We start from the raw sequence: 15,104 nt of genomic DNA on the forward strand, positions 1-15,104 counted from the left end.
AATGTACACATCAAAAATGTATGTGGATTTATGACTGGATAGTTTTGATTGTTAGAGGCTTCCTTTTTTTTTATTTTAAAGAGAGGATGCGAGTGGGAGAGAGGGATGGGGAGGGAGGGAGGGAGGGAGGGAGAGAGAGAGAGATAATCTTAAGCAGGCTGCATGCTCAGCACGGAGCCCAACAAGGGGCTTGATCCCACAACCCTGGAATCATGACCTGAGCCGAAATCAAGAGTCAGATATTCAACCAACTGAGCCACCCAGCTGCCCTGAGGCTTCCCTTTTTATAATACGTTTTGCACCACCAAAACTTTACATTTATCTCACATTTCTTCCTGAGGATATAAAATGCAGAATAGTGTAGTAGTTACTTACTTTAACTTTGGAATGAAGTAAATCAAATTTTAATCTGGACTCTCCGACTTAGTACTTCTGAGACTGTGGGTAACTATTAACTTGCTCTGCTTCAGTTTTCTCTTTCTAAACCAGAGACAAAAATGGAACTCAGCTAAGAAGGTTATATGAATTTAATGAGCAAATGCGTGGAAAGCATTTAGCACAAGGCCTAGAACATGGCAACCACATGGTTATCATGGTCATTGCTGTATTGCCGCTGTAACTATTCCTACTACTGCTGCTGAAAGCTCAAGTTATTTCTTAAAAACTGTACACTTTCAATCCTTCACTTTTGAGCTGCACTGATCTTTTTCACCCAACCATGGCTCATAAAAATAGAATAAACACACTTCACATTCATTACATTTCTTGCAGCATGATTTTTTTTCTACTCCAAAGAGCATGGTGGAATAGATATTTGCAAAGGTAACCTAAGTGTTACAACTCATTGGCTTCCTGTTATTTCTTGTATTACTAATAATCTCTTACATTTTCTCAGTGCTTGAGATTTTACATAGTGTTAGCTTCACAGATATTATCTCATTTGCTTCTTGAAGAGCTTTCTGAGGTAGGCAGGGTATGCTTGTTAACCCCCAGTGAGGTAACTTGTCTAACAGGTAGGCGCAGAGCCTGGGTTTGAATCAGGGTTCTCTGATTCCTGACTTAGTGTACTTCCCGGTAAACTAAAATGAATCCAAATGAATTGAAACATTAATATCCAGATCAATGTGCCTGGGACAGTCATTGGTTCCCATTAATTTTGGCTCATCTGTACAGGATCATGGGTGGCAAGGATCTTTAAAATAGTCTCCATTGCATTTTGGGCTTAAATCAGTGGTAACATCACTAGTCCTCATGTCCCGCTAGTGATCTCCTACATACAATCTAGTGTGTGCATACTGAGATCCCTCACACCGTTTCTAAAGCACTTGACTGTTCATGTTAACGTAGTAGTCTGGGGCGCCTGGGTGGCTCGGTGGGTTAAGCTAAGCATTTGACTTCAGCTCAGGTCATGATCTCGAGTCATGAGATCAAGCCCTGCAATGGGCTCTCTACTGTCAGCACAGATCCTGCGTTGAATTCCCTGTCACCCCTCTCTCTTTGCTCCTCCCCACTCTCTCTCTTTCTCAAAAATAAATAAACATTTAAAAAAAATTTTAAAAAAGGAGTGTCATAGCCACATTTCTGCATTCTGTCTGGGATTGATTCTAACCTACCTTCTCCACTTCATATCTGAATCACAGGGCTAAGCTCCTAGCAGCTTTGTTACTGTTATGAGTGCATCCTCCTGGTTCTGTCTGATGGACCACAGGTGAACATTTGACCAATGAGATACCCTCTCCTGAGGGAGACCAAGAGACAAGCCAAGAAATGCATGGGATGGATATTATCTTGTACAGGAGCAGAGAAGCAGTCAGGTCTTTTGCAGGAAGGGAAGAAAGTAGAAGCAGAGCAAGACAATGAGATGGAAAAGAGAGAGAGAGAGAGAGAGAGAGAGAGAGAGAGAGAGAGAGAGAATATATGCGTTCTAGCAGGATTCTATTCCCACTTTCCAGTCCCTTCCAGAGGTCTTGCTTCATTACTTTCCATGGATTTCTTGAGTCCCTTGATTCTTTAAAGTCAGTTTCCTGCCCCACGCCTCAATCTAGCTTAGGTTGGTGTCTGTTACTCCAAACAACAGAAGAGCACTAATTTACACTGGGAGTGAAATTCCCCTGATGCACAAACTTCCTTTCCCACGCCTCAATCTAGCTTAGGTTGGTGTCTGTTACTCCAAACAACAGAAGAGCACTAATTTACACTGGGAGTGAAATTCCCCTGATGCACAAACTTCCTTTTGAGCTTCAGCCAAAGCAGCTTTCAACAGCAGCATTAACTTTCAAGTGTAATGGACCACCACTGAGTCAGTTTGTGGATTCTGCACAGCGGGGGGTACTCAAAGTACTTAATAGTATTTCCACCTTGGTGTGAACAACCTTTCAAAGCATCCCAGAATCTCAGCACAAGGGGCCCCTTTTCAAGTCAGCCATTCAGTCCTTTGCCCCAATCAGAACTCTGTCCTTCCATCTTCCAGCCAGTTTTTGCTGGAAATCTTCCGTGGCGGGGCTGCAAAGCGCAAGAAAAGAGGGAGAACGGATTTGGGAGTAACACAGGCTTTCGTTCAAAACCTGATCTGGAACTTTGTAACCTTAAAATCTTAGGCAGATTATTTACCCTTCTGGATGATTCTGCCTTTCCTCACTTGCAAAATGGAGATTAAAACCTCCTACTTCATGGATTTTTGTGAAAGGGGATTTTATGAAATTCAAGCATGAGAAATAGCAGCTCCAGTGCCTAGTCCATAGTAGATACTCAATAAATATATCCACTCCAGGCTTTTCAGGTAACTCATTGATCATTTTCACCTTGAGATTCCTTAGAGATTCCTTAGAGAATCTTTCACCTTAGAGATTCCTCCCGTGTCATCTGTGGCATTCCTGTGTAAAATATATATGCTTGCGTTTGAAAGTCCGAGATGAAATACTCCAGCTATAGCTTTCTTAGATATCTCATGATAACTTCCACAGATTCCTTTAAAATTTTTTTTAATGTTTTTTAATTTATTTTTGAGACAGAGAGAGAGAGACAGAGCATGAGCAGGGGAGGGACAGAGAAAGGGAGACACAGAAGCCGAAGCAGGCTCCAGGCTGTCAGCACAGAGCCCGATGTGGGGCTCGAACTCACAGACTGTGAGATCATGACCTAAGCCAAAGTCAGAAGCAAACTGACTGAGCCACCCAGGCACCCCGTACAGATTCCTTTAAAATAGGGGGTTGAACTGGTGGACACTTGAGATGTCTATACCACGAGATACTGTAACTCTACTGTGCACATTTTAGGTTATGATTTCATTTATATGAAATAAATCATAATACTCTCCACTCCGTCTAAGAACAGCAAGCACTTCTTCATTCTCTGTGGTCTCTTTCCTGTGGCAGGGAAATGATTGCCTCCAAAAGAATCTATTTCGTTTTGGAAAGATATCATTGCCAAGCATCTCTGTGTATTCGAACAAAATCCACTCCCAGTTATTTTCTTCTCTTTGTCAGAGACCCTGGTCCCAGGACGACAAGACCATGTGAAGCTTCCCTCTTTTCATGTCAGGTTTGTACGGATATGTCTTCCTCATTTCCCCATTTCTTTTCCTTTTCTAAGATTCTGTGTTCGCTACTCAGCTTCTTTCCCTCCTACTCAAGTCCCCAACGTTTCGAATTTTGTGAAGCAACAAAGGTGAACACCATTGGCAAAGAAGATTCTGGCCAACAGTGGAGCCTTTGGAATGCATGACTGTTTTAGAAATGACCTTCTGTGCTTATAGTCCATTGATATTGCTTCAGGGAACTGGAGTTTTGGGTAAATATTTTCCTGGCTTAGGTTCTTCTACACTCCAAGCTTTGTTCTCTTCTTCCCTCGGCTTGCCCCCAGTCCCTGGCTTCCATCGGTTTATGCATTAATGGATTCACTCATTGAATAGTTATTGAGTTGCTACCTCATACAGAACCCTCCGTTAACTCTGATCTATAGTTCAATGATAAAAAATCTGAACCTTGCCTCAAGGAATTCACTGTCTAATGGAGGAGATAAGATACACACACATGCAAACAAAACCCAAGATAAAATAATTGATAGCATGGCTCAATATTTCTCAAGCCCCAAATTACAACTCTTTAGCAGGTCATGGAATCTATTAGTAGGGCATGGCCAGCGTTTTTTTTTTTTTTTAAATGAAATAAATTGAATAGAAAATATTGAAGTGAACTGTACGTTAAAGATATGTGTTGTTTTAAGAAACATTTATTTAAATTATAAGTAAGTGTGTGTGTGCGTGTGTGTGTGTCGCTGTGGTGTAATATATGGCTTTTGAAAAAACATGCATCACACTCAAAAGTTTGAAGAACACTAGCTTAGGAGAGGAACAGATAGAGAAAGGAATCTTAATGTATCAGCTAGGAATCTTAAGACAAAGATTCTGATTGATTGGGAATCAGAGGGTGGGACCTCCGATTCTGTGCCTGGTAAGCCTGAGATGCTGTTGGTGCTGGTCCACATCGTGGGTTGCTGCACAGAGAAACTATTTCCACTGGAAGAACCCGAGGAGGCCCTTGAAGTCATTCATTTGTGACTTCAAGAGCCTCCAAGGAATAAAAGAAAACACGATTTCCCCTTCCCTTTCTGGTTTTCTGTTTTGGTTGATTGATAGAAATCCTAACTTAGGGGCGCCTGGGTGGCGCAGTCGGTTAAGCGTCCGACTTCAGCCAGGTCACGATCTCGCGGTCCGTGAGTTCGAGCCCCGCGTCAGGCTCTGGGCTGATGGCTCGGAGCCTGGAGCCTGTTTCCGATTCTGTGTCTCCCTCTCTCTCTGCCCCTCCCCCGTTCATGCTCTGTCTCTCTCTGTCCCAAAAATAAATAAAAAACGTTGGAAAAAAAAAAAAAAGAAAAAGAAATCCTAACTTAGCCCATTCTTCTCTAAAGGCTGTTGCTGTCCAGCTCCCCAGTGTTGAATGTTAAAACCAAGGGACCAGATAAGCTTCAGATCAGTTTCAGTACTGTGAAAAGCTCCACTTCAGTCTCTGAGGGTTGGCGCCCAGTTTTCCATTGTATCTCAAACACATGCCCCTTTCCATACAGTGTCCCCTGCAATTAACAGCAGAGTACTTCCTATAAAGGAGGCTTAAAAGAACAGAGTTAGGAAGTTTCATTGATTTCAGCTTTACCTGCCACCACATTTCATCAGGCTTCTACCACTTGCATCTGGATAGCTGCCTTGACCTCCTAATGGTTCTCTCTGCCTGCAATTCCTTCGCTTTCCACCTGCCCCCCTACTCCACCTCCTTCCTCCTCCCTCATTTCTTCCCCCCCCCCACTTTTTTTTTTTATCCATTCTGTACAGGACGTATAGATTATCATAAAATGAAGCTCTCATTTTCTTTTACTGCTTAAAACCCTTCAGTGGCTCCCATCACCCAGGCAAGCTCTCTGCTCCTGCCAAACTTGTTTGCTGCTCTTGTAACACGTCCTTCTTCATCTTTCATTGTGACCTCTCTCCCTCCCCTTGCATGGTCTGGCTTTTCCAGATATCTGAATCCTGCCTACTGTTTAGGGTTTAGCTTAAATCCCAACACTTTTACGAAGCCTTTTTTTTTTTTTTTTTTTGGAAACCCAGAGGAAACAAAAGTCTCCCCCTTTTTGCTGATGTCTCCTCACAATACTGCTGAGTATAATCTGTGTCCTGGTGTGTGGCAGAGAAAGCACTGGTTTGCCAGTAGAAGACCAGACGAACCAAATTGGATTATGTGTGACCTTGGACAAGCCATTTGTTTTTTCTGAGCTTCAATGTTTCTGCTTAAATAATGACAAGATTGGAGACAAAGATCTCTAAGTAACTGCACATGTGCCCAATAATAGGTGCATTTTGCTAGTTTTTGTTTCCCTAGAGATCTATTTTGTAACTTTATAAAAAAATCACGTTTCTTGTTAATATCAAATTCTTTATTACACATCTTTTGAAGTGTCTTCTAATTTAAAATTTCTCACAGGTATTTGTTTTGTCTTTCTTACTCCAATGAGGAAGGAGCCTCATTTTCTGGTTGGAGCCAGGAGGCCCAGGGAGGGCCTGCTAAAGGGCGCGCAGAACAGAGAACACAACTTGAAACCGGGGAGGGCCCGACGATTCAGGACACTGCCCGGGCATCACTCAAAGTGAGTGCTCAGTAATTATTTGTCACTTGATTGGAGGTTGTCAGGCCCATCTTGCAAGACAACTCCTTTCTCCCGGGAAGGAGGAGCCCCTTGGAGTCTGTTGGTTAACGGGAAAAGTGCTCACTCTGGGAGGAAGGCGGGGCCAGCCGGAAAAAGCTCTCTCTGGGAACCCGCATATTCCCTCACTCGGTGTTTCCGAACCCTATTCTTCTCCCCGGAGAGGTGAGGGGGTTCAAGGATACTTGGAACCCGTCCCTTTGGTGGAGACACGTAGCCGCCTCCGGCCGCGGCTCCCGGCTGATCCTGCGGAGTGGAGCGCCCCCCCCCCCCCCCCGCCACCTCCCGCCCCGGGTTTAGCTCAGGCTCCCTCCGTTCTGCAAACGGAGGGGGGAGCTGGGGGAACCTTGCACACCAGTCTTCCCGGAGCTGCAGACCAGAAGCCCTGCGCCCCAGGGAGCCTCTCGGCGGCTTCCCCTCCGCTGCGCGGGTGTGCAGGCTCTCCCCGCCACCCCCACCCGCGGCTCGCCCCAGCTCCCTCCCTCCAGCCCGGCCGGCCGGAGCGCGCACACCGGGGCTCCAGCACGTGGGCGCGCGGGAGGCGGCGGCCGCTGCTGCCGCTGCCGGAGCCCAAGCCCGAGCCCGAGCCCGAGCCCTAGCCGGCGAGATCGCCCTCCATGCTGCGGGCTCTGCGGTCGCCTTCCACTCAGCCTCTGGCCCAAGCCCAGCCCCGCGAGCCCTGCGAGCTGGTGAAACAGCGGAGGGGAGGAGGACTCGGGCAGGAGGAGGGGCGCGGCGGGCTGGGGCGAGCCGGGCTCTGAGCTAGGGGCGCCCGTAACCGGGAGGAGGCAGCCCGGCTCTCTCGCTCGCTCTGTGCTCCAGCCGCTGCTGGGGGTTCCAGGCGGTGCGATGCCGCTGTGCTCCTTCTAGGCGGCGGCCAGCGGAGGCTTCCTGCAGCCTCACGGCCCACGCCTGCCCCCATTCCACCGGCGAGTCCCTTGTCTATCCCAGAGGACGCGCCCGGCCGCTCGCGCCGAAGCGAGCGCGAAGTCCGAAGTCCACCCTCAGCGCCGCCAACTTCCCCGGGAGCCCCTCTCCCCACTGCAGCCTGCGCCAGCCCTGGGAGCGATGCGCCCCCAGCCGGGCGGCGCGCCCTCTGCCAACTCGCCACCCATGGGATCGACTGCCCTCGGCTGCCCCGCTTGGAGCGCGTAGCCTTCGCCGCGTGGCCCGGGAGACGAGCGAGACACCCAGGCGTTCCACGGATTCCACGCGCGTCAGTCTGTTGGGGTCCCCTGCGGGGGCAGCGTTCATACCCAGGGGTGAGTAGCCCGTTCGTGGAGGCGAACCTTTCCCCCCAGCTAGTTGCTTGCAGGGAAGGCAGGGAGACACCAGAAAGTTGAGCCCCTTTGCACCTATCCTGGGATTTGGCTGCGAAACGCAACATTGTTTCCCCCAATCCGATTGCCTTCGGGGTTTCCCCGAATGCCTTCATTTCTGAACCGAGGAAGGAGACCCCTTCCGGTTCCCTAGGAGCAAGGGGGCTCCCTAGAGCAGGCCACGGACTGTTCCCCCTCAATGTGCCATTTGGGGCTTTTCTGCCGCCCGCGCATTAAGCAGACACCCAGTTAAGCGCTTGGAGATCCGCTGCCGCCTGGGCGCGCTCGGAGATCACGGGCAACCCGGGCCCCTAGGGGAGGCTAAGCGCGCTTCATTAAAGAGTAGTGACTGATGGAATATTAAGGAAATGTGTATGTGTGTGATTGGGAGCAGGAAAGATAGCCATAGGAGGAGGGCGCAAGTGAATTTTTCTGTTGCTGATGGATTGGGTACCTTGGAAGCCCTGCTCCTCAGTGCGGGTTTGAGGGCGCAAGATCTAGGGCGGCCGGACAGAGTCCAACAGGTGGCCTGCACGGGCTTCCTGTGGCCAGGCACGCGGGAAGGGAACCGCAACTGAACCGCATCCAGGGGCGCATCTGAACATGGGTAAGGAAATGCGCTCTGCTCTCAGGGCCGATTTGGGCCGAGTGTGTGAGGCATCCAAATGCCTCCTGTCGGAAAACAGCGGCCTCATTGTGTGCCTGACTGAGGTTTCAACTTGCAGGCAACTGAGGGGCCATTCAGCTGGGGCGACGCGGACTTGGCTGGTCCTCGGACGCGAGCCCCTGCCTTCTGCGGTCCCTGGTGGCGGGTATTCCCGCTCCCTTGGCTGGGCAGCGGGCCAAACCTCAGCATTTTGCCCCTCTATACTCCACCAAGGGGAGGGGGGAGTTGCGGGAGCATTAGGAGCCATGGCCTGAGTTTATTCTTCTTTACCGGCCTGGCCTCCTACACTTTCATCCTAAGACCCAGGGAGAGGGCTCAGGGTGGGGGAAAGCGCGTGTACAGGTGATGGCGCGGCGCGGATTAGCGTGCGGACCCGTCGAGTTTGAGAGCTGCACCGGAAGAAACTAGGAACGAAGTTCTGCCCCTGCTGACGGAGATTCACATTGAGAGAGGCTGTGGTTCAGCCTTGAAAAAAGTTTCTTCTGAACTCACCATCCTCTGGTGTTTTCCAGTATGCAAAATACTCTGGGTCCTGATAGCAGCAGCACTCCAGAGGAACATCTTCTGGAGCCTGCTGTGCAACTTCTCTGTCCCTCAATTTGCCTAACTGCAGATCCGGAAAGTTACCCCTGCTCCTGGCAGGAGCTCTGGTATGTCTATAAAAGAGGTGCTTAGAGATGGGTTAGGGTTGGTAGATGGAGGGGCAGCTGGGGGGTTGTAGGGGGTTGTAGCGTGGTCTGGAGGCTACATGCAAAGCGGACACACAATTTTTATTTAGAGTTTGTGTTTTGAGGAGGTTAGTAGGCTCTGAGAAGACTGATAGAAATTTTAAGAGGCTGAAGCTTTCCCAACCACCCCCTTGGCACCCCCACTGCACTGCCTGCCCTCGTGTGTATCTTGGAAATGGAGTGATAGACAAACCAAACTGCAGAAGAACCCTCCACTGCTAGGCTTGGCCCGGTGACTTCCCGTGCGGGAGACACTCCAGGTACTAGAGCCGTCGGGCCTTCCTGTTTCTACTCCGTAGTTGCTGCTGCATCTTCCTGGCCCAGATTTCCTTTCTATTCCTTTAAAGGACCCTCCTCAGTGGGGGTCTCTGGCAGCAGATATCCAAGAACTTGTAAGTAGACCGAACCTCTTATAGAGGGCGCTGGCTGACTTAGCATGGGGCACAGGGTTGCCTGCCCAGAAGTGTGCCCCCTGGAGGCTCCTTGGTGAGAGGGGAGCCAAGAGCCAGGCATCAAGTGGAGGAAGGGGCAATGAGGTATTGTGTGTGATAGAAAGACAGGGAGAGGCCCACAGACAGAGGCACAACAGGAGGGGAATCAGAGAGAGACACACATATACCCCTGGGGCAAAACGAGAGAGAGAAAGAGGCAAAAGAGAGAAGGAAAACTGCAGGGTAGAGGGGGCAAACATAGGAGAGAGGAGTGGAAGGAAGGGAGAAAAAATAAATCTGAACAAAAGTGCCTGAGCACAGAAAGCATAAAGGGAAAGCAGTGGAAACAGGGGTGAAGTCAGTGGGGGAGGAAAGACAGGGTGGGAGAGCAGAGCAGAGGAAGGGGAAGGCAGAGGAAGTGGAGAGGCACTCACTGCTTGTATTTAATTTTTACAAACCATGCTGCCATTCTAAGGAAGTTGACATAATCCACATCCGTAAGTAGCCAGCCCTTGGCTACTGTTTGTTTCTCTGGGGAGTTGTGAATTATGCACAAATTGGACACTTGCTTGGAACCCAGCTGCACTGGAGATGACAAGAATGTAAGAAGTTTAGATTCTTGGTAAATGCACAGATGCACAAGTTCATTTGCCTTCACTGTGTTGTTCCCCCCTCCCCCCGCCCGGGTAAACACAGGACTGGAGAATTAGGGGGAGGATTTTTTTCATCAACTATATTTGCCAGTGATCCTCCAACTCCTGTGTAGCTCGTGAGAAAAACAGATTGCTGGACCCACCCTCTTGGGAGTCTGATCCAGTAGGGACAGGAATAGGCTTCTTTAATGACTGCCTGGTTGGTTCTACAGCACATCATCCCTGAACCACACTTTGATAAACATGGTATAGATTGTATAATGCCTTTCTCAAATTTGTTCCCATGTTTCCTCTTAAGAGGTGTGACTTAATGCCCTCCCTCCAATATCCCACCCTTTCCCAAAAAGCTCATTTCCTTTGAATTTCTCTTGATAAAAGGACAAGACCAAGGATTGTGCAGCCAGGGTTACCTTTACCTGAACCTCATTAATCACAGTAGCTCCAGGGGACAGCAGGAAGCTCTTCTGGCTGACCTTGGCAGGGGTATCCACAACTAACAGCTATTGAGCACTCAGCAGGGCACTGTCCTGGGCACTCTTCATGCACTGCCTATTTCACACAAAACTATTTAATCACAAAAAACTATGCCATAAGTGCTGTTTTTTTTTTTTTATCATCAGTATTTAAAAAAAAATCTTTTTAAATGTTTGTTTATTTTTGAGACAGAAAGAGACAGAGCATGAGCAGAGGAGGAGTAGAGAGAGAGGGAGACACAGAATCCGAAGCAGCCTCCAGGCTCTGAGCTGTCAGCATGGGGCTGTAACTCACAAGCTGTGAGATCATGACCTGAGCCGAAGTCGGGAGCTTAACCGACTGAGCCACCCATGTGCCCCATCATTGGCATTTTATACTTACAGTTGAGGAAACCGAGAGTTAGAAATTATATTACTTGTCCTGGAGAAATGATAGAAGTTGTCCGGCAACTGGAGAGCAGCAGTGCTGAAACGGGGACCAAGGTTCGGTACCTTGAGGGTCTAAGGTCCTAATTATGCTCCGTGGTGGCCCCTAACCCCTACACTATGTTCGAGACTGATGGAGCGAGAGATCCTTGGAGATCTTTCCCACGGACTCTCTCTCCCCCGCCTTATCAATTGAGGGAAAGGAGAAGTGGCTGAAAAAACAAAGAAGTGACTTCCCAGAGATCCCACACCCAGGAGGTACCAGAACTGGGACTAGCACCCTGATAGCTTGAGTCTCAGTCCAGCCTTTTCCCCATCAGACCAGTGCTCATTGCACCTGGCTGATCATCAAGGTCACATGAGCATCTCAATCGGAACTCAAGCTCTTGGAACCCAACAGAGGCTTACTGAATCCAAACCTTGGGGCAAAGAGCCCATTTCATCGGTGCCCCAAGTCTGCATTTGCACATTACCATTTGCCCCAGTTATTCCGTAGCTCCTGGATTCTGACTTTCAAACGGCTTCAAGAGCTCTCCAAGTCCCTCCCCCTTCCAGCAAAGCGGACACACAAAAAGTAGTATCCTCTGTGTGTTCTGCAGCTCTTGCTAATGTTCCATGGGTAAGGAAACAAGCTGGTCAACCCAGAGGCAACTTTGAAAGCTCTTTGAGAGGTATAGCAATCACATAGATGTTTGTTACACTTGGTTTTTCTTGTGCCAAGTCGGAAACCATTTAAGGAAACATCAAATGCTCCTTCAATGCATCAGTGTCGGTATTTGTACTAATACTTGACACAAAATGACACCATGAGCCAGGCCAATGTGCTGCTGTGTCAAAAAGTGTCAAGCTCCGTCTCCCAATTTAGTGGATCTAGCTGTGGTGTAAGAAAAACCCCTTTCCTCCTCTTCATTATTACGCTTTTGACTGCCTCAGACTATGTCAGTGTCTCCTGCAGGTGAAAAGGAGCCATCACACACACTGTGTCTCTTTCTGGCCCACTTAAATTGTTTTCTCAGTGACCTCAACATCTTTTCCTTTCCATTTCATTGAAAAGTGGCCAAAGGGGCCAGACATCTTGTCCAGCAAACTGTTTTGTCATCTTTCCCTTTTCAGATCCAGATTTATCCTCTGGATCTGTTGCTTTTAACCCTGACCTCTTATTGAAGAATCCTAATGGAGACTCAGGTGGCTTTGATAAGCAATTGTCTGATAACATGTGTTTTAAATAATGGCAGGCAGGCTTTTGAATAGAACACAAACCAAGGAATATACAGGTAGTTACTGTGTCTTTAATACACTGGGAATGTTTTGTCATTTCAGTGGTGAAAACCTACTTTTCTGGCATGGCTGGCAACGGAGAAGTAGAAGGTAGAAACACCGTTAGTGGTTAAGACTGGGGCTTAGAATGCAGACAACTAGGGATTAAGGCTTGCCTCCAACTTGCTGGCTGTCGTGACCTCCATCGGCTTATAGAATTTCCCTAAGCCTCTGTCTCTTCCCCTGGACATTGAAGACAGTAACGGGATGCTCCTTCTGTGCATGCTGCTAGGACTTATCTTCGTCAGGGACTGAAGTGTTGAGCGCAGCATCTGGCATGTGGTAAGGACTCATCTATTAGGTGGTACTTGTTAAACATTTGTCCTGTGCCAGGCTCCATTTAACTGTGGATGAAACTGACAACACAGAGGTTAAGCAACTTGCCCATGTCACCCAGATCCTGAGTAACAGACGGAGACTTGAAATCCAGATCTGTCCTTTTAAACTTCCCCGGAGTCTTACTGTTGCATTGGTTTGAGTCCCTGTTGTTTTCTTACATGTTAAGAAATGATGCTGCATATGCAACATATTCTGGTTTGTATTTTAATTAAATCCATTACATAGAACATGATGTAGAACAGTTCTAGGTGGGGATCTTTTGAATTGGGGGGGGATAACTTTTAGGTAGTTACTTTACCTCCCCAAATTTTCTTGTGCTTTTCCAGGAATTGGTACGAGTTTCATGGATTAGTAAGAGTTCCCTGACTCCTCAACGGCTGGGTTACGAGTCTTTATAATGTGTTCCTCTACTTAAACTGTAGTGTATGTACATTTCTCTTTACTTTTCTCTATATGCTACTTAGTCTATGTATAGGCTTCTTGAGTTCAGGAATCTTGTCTTAATTGAAGTTGTATCTACAGGGGCCAGGACAGTACATGACATACAGAAAACTCACACAATACTTTTGAATGACCAATTGTAACTTCGAGCTAATTCTTGGTGGCCCAGAAAAAGTGACCATTGTGTTTAAACTCTAAAAGACAAACATCCAACCACTGGAACTGCAAACCATAAAGTAGAATATGTTCCCAGAGGCAGCAGTTCTTCAGATAGAAGGAGTGTAATGGTATCAGAGTTGTTGATTAACTATGTTGGTAGCTCTGGGCAAGTTCCATTGTGATGTTGCTGAAGATATAATTAGAAGGGACGTTCTGATATATAAGTTAACGTGATTTTATCTGTACAGTTAATTAGCTGCTCAGAAAAACACTTTTGTTTCTCAGCCCAAAAGTTTGAAAAATAGACTTCTGGGGTTAGAACCAAAGATAGAGATAATCTAGTTCTACCAGCTTGTAGGAGAGAAAACTGAGGCCCGGAGAAGGAAAGGACTTTTCTGAGGTTATCCAGCAAATAGGTGCTAGAGCCATCGTGAGCTCCAGAGGCTTCTGGTTGCTAGCTCAGGACTCTTCATGCACAGCTGAGAGTCGTTAACACATCTGTGGTAAGCTACTTGTTTGCTTCGAAGGCATTCTTGCAAGCTGTCTGCACAGACACAGCCTGGCCTCTGCAGAATTCCAAGATCAAGCCCATGCTGGAAAGGAGGAAAGCAAGATTGAGGTAGTGTGTAGCTAGGACAAACCCCAAGTTTCAGAGAAGTTTGCAGGAGAGCATGGTAGCAGGCCCTGTGTTGCCAAGGTCATATGGGCTTCTGGGATTCCCAGTCTGCTTTTCAAACAAGGAAATGAGGCTTGACAGGGATCTTCCTCTGATGTTCAAACATAATATTTCAGGGAGATTTAAGGATATGTGGAAGTGCATTGCCAAACCCCTGGCTGAGGGTTGCTGGCAAAATAGTGGTTCAGATAAGGCTCCTCTTTCTTCTTGACTGTTTTTTTTTTTTTTTTTTTTTTTAATGTGGGATGTAGTCACCTTAGGACCTCTGTGTCTCCCTCCAGGATGCTTTGGTGTCTGACTAAATGGACCAGCCTAAATACATCCACAGGCACAGAAGTGTGGGCAGTTACTCTGACATTGTTAACACACAGATCTTTATCACATGGTGTCAATATCATGGAGACAGTAAGACACAGATCATTGGTGCGATGTATTGTGGATGATCTTTTGGAAACATTATAATCAGTGCTGACAAGGCAGCAGAAATCTGTCAACATAGCACCTTCCCCACATCCCAAAGTGTTTGCCCAAACCAACCAAAAGTAACAAAATTGTGATTATTCAAGGAGAGAAGGTCGTCGTTAAGAATTCTCTTTCCTCTCAACCGCAATCAGTCTGAAATGATTGGTGCTATTTATGATTTGGTCTTCAAGGACTGGGTGCAAGGGAGAGGCATCTTTCTTTGTATCCCTACCACCAGAATGAACTCTCTTCCCTACCTTGTCTGGATTCCTAAAGTCCCTCCATGAAGGAGTAATTCCTATGGTATTTGTCTTTCTCTGACTGATTTCATTTAGCATAGTGCACTCTGGTTCCATCCACGTCATTGCAAATGGTACGATTTCACTACCATATGATTTTACTCATGTGGAATTTAGGAAACACAACAGATGAACATAGGGGAAGAGAAGGGAAGGAAAAATAAAATAACCTAGAGGGTGGTAAGCCATAAGAGACTATTAATTACAGAGGCCAAACTGAGTATTGCTGGAGGGAAGGTGGGTGGGAGATGTGCTAAATGCGTGATGGGCATTAAGGAGGGCACTTGTTGTGATGAGCATGGGGTGTTATATGAAAGTGTTGAATCACTAGATTCTACTCCTGAAATGAATGCTACACTCTATGTTAACCAACTTGGATTTAAATACAATCTTGGAAGAAAAAAAAAGTAATTACTTTGGGATTCAAATAATTTGGAATATTTTGTGGTCCTCTATTAAAATGTAAAACTTTCTGAGCAGGATATCATTTAGTTACTTCATCCGTTTAGACCTAATATCTCA

General features: G+C 47.2%; 1 protein-coding gene across 1 annotated transcript in view; it reads left to right on the forward strand.

Moving 5' to 3' along the window:
- The first annotated feature begins 6,969 nt into the window (after positions 1 to 6,969).
- Positions 6,970 to 15,104, forward strand: part of SGCD (sarcoglycan delta) — a 949,146-nt gene continuing 941,011 nt past the window's right edge. Inside the window, exon 1 of the mRNA XM_058721207.1 lies at positions 6,970 to 7,454. The gene's annotated coding sequence lies outside the window, so the exon portion shown is untranslated. The remainder of the gene's footprint in view (positions 7,455 to 15,104) is intronic.

Source organism: Neofelis nebulosa, chromosome 1 (assembly GCF_028018385.1).
Source record: "Neofelis nebulosa isolate mNeoNeb1 chromosome 1, mNeoNeb1.pri, whole genome shotgun sequence".
Classification (NCBI taxonomy): domain Eukaryota; kingdom Metazoa; phylum Chordata; class Mammalia; order Carnivora; family Felidae; genus Neofelis; species Neofelis nebulosa.